Source organism: Diaphorina citri, unplaced genomic scaffold (assembly GCF_000475195.1).
Source record: "Diaphorina citri unplaced genomic scaffold, Diaci psyllid genome assembly version 1.1 scaffold864, whole genome shotgun sequence".
In the NCBI taxonomy this organism is placed as follows: Eukaryota; Metazoa; Arthropoda; class Insecta; order Hemiptera; family Psyllidae; genus Diaphorina; species Diaphorina citri.
Genome location: NW_007378296.1, coordinates 192,880 through 194,847, shown reverse-complemented (window position 1 = coordinate 194,847; position 1,968 = coordinate 192,880).

The following is a 1,968-nucleotide window of genomic DNA, read 5'->3' as shown; positions in this document are numbered from 1 at the left end:
CTGATACCTCCATGTTTTACTGGTAAAAGTGCCCTCGCTTTCAACGGATGTTAAGTTGATTGTTTACTAGCTAGTTACTTATCCAACTCATCAACAAGATAAACGTTTTTTTTTTTGCTCTATAGAAACTTTTTTTATGCTCTTTCAACAAACTTTTTTGTTACCTTGGGGCCTTTTGATACGATTATAATATAATTATTTACTTAGTTTGTTTATCAGGGTGTAGGTATACGAGAGATTTCTCTTTGATTCAGGATTTCTCTGACTTCCACGTAAAATTTCTCTTTGATTCAGGACTAATCAAGTTTGTAGATAATCTTGGTCAAAAATCCTCATTTAATGCAACACCTACTAATATTATGATGAAAAAAGAGTGTGTGGCATCTCCACTAATACTTACTTAACATTGAAAATCTCTCATCATTTTTCCAGGTAAATTAGTACTTACTCTTTTACAATTACACATGAAAATGCACAACCACATCAAAATGCATCCCACGAGATGTTAGTTACTTATCCAACTCATCAACAAGATAAACGTTTTTTTCGCTCTATTGAAACTTTTTTTTATGCTCGTTCAACAAACTTTTTTGTTACCTTGGGGCCTTTTGATATGATTATAATTATTTACCTAGTTTGTTTATCAGGGTGTAGGTATACGAGAGATTTCTCTTTGATTAAGGATTTCTCTGACTTCCACATAAAAATTTCTCTTTGATTCAGGGCTAGTCAAGTTTATAGATAATCTTGGTCAAAAAATCCTCATTTAATGTAACACCTACTAATAGTATGTTGAAAAAAAGGGAGTTTGGCATCTCCACTAATACTTACTTAACATTGAAAATCTCTCGTTGTCATCATTTTTCCAGGTAAATTAGTACTTACTCTTTTACAATTACACATGAAAATGCACAACCACATCAAAATGCATCCCACGAGATGTTGAGAAACATCTCAAAAATCTCATCTTGAAGCGCTCTTGAAAGTCTTGAAGACAGGTATAGATACAAAGTGAACTCTCCCCATATCACTTTGAGTACAATTTATGATCATCAGAGACAAATTAAAAGTTCTTAGCTTCCCTTTACTCAGTTGAAAGTTTACCTTATCTTCTTGAAGAGCATTTCTTTATCAATATTTGAAGTATTCTAATTCACATGGAGATACTTGTGGAGTATGTATTCTGTAAGAGCTCAGGGCATTCTTAAAGCTACTCATCGGTTACCTCACAATAAAGCTACCCATGTTGAAACCCATTAACCACGAGATGTGAACTTTGAATCCATCTACATAGAGACTAGACCAGTCTAGACTCTACAGTAAAAACACATTGAAGTGATTCACATTGTTTTCCTAGGATTTAAACTGATCTAACTAATCCATCTTCAATGACGCATTGGGTACTGTCCACCTACTCACGAAAAGTGGCCCGCGTTCCATGAACATTTTGTATTTTACATTTCTTGAAAATTTTGACACAACTAGTATTACAGAAGAAAATCCTTGTAAATAAAAGCATTATAATAGTTGTGTTATTTTACATTTCTTGAAAATTTCGACACAACTAGTATTACAGAAGAAAATCCTTGTAAATAAAAGCATTATAATAGTTGTGACGTAATGTTACAGAGGAAAAACCTTGAAAATCCTTGTAGAACCAATATAATAGTTGCTATGACGTCAAAATTTTGCAAATTGTCAAGTGCAGTTTAAAGTTGGTTTCAGGAAACGCAACCCAGAAACCCTGATTAAAATGTTAAGCGAGACACATCACAAACAAAACCAGAATGATTCATTCCGTCTCTTGACATCTCCTGACATCAATGTCAGATGTCACACTCCTAAAGTTCCATGTTTTCAGTCCAGATGTGGGTGTATTGAGATGCTTGGATGAATAATAAGAAACCTAGCAAGTGCAAGACTAAGGTCAAACGCAGAGTTGATCGAACGAAGAGAGAAGGAAGTTTT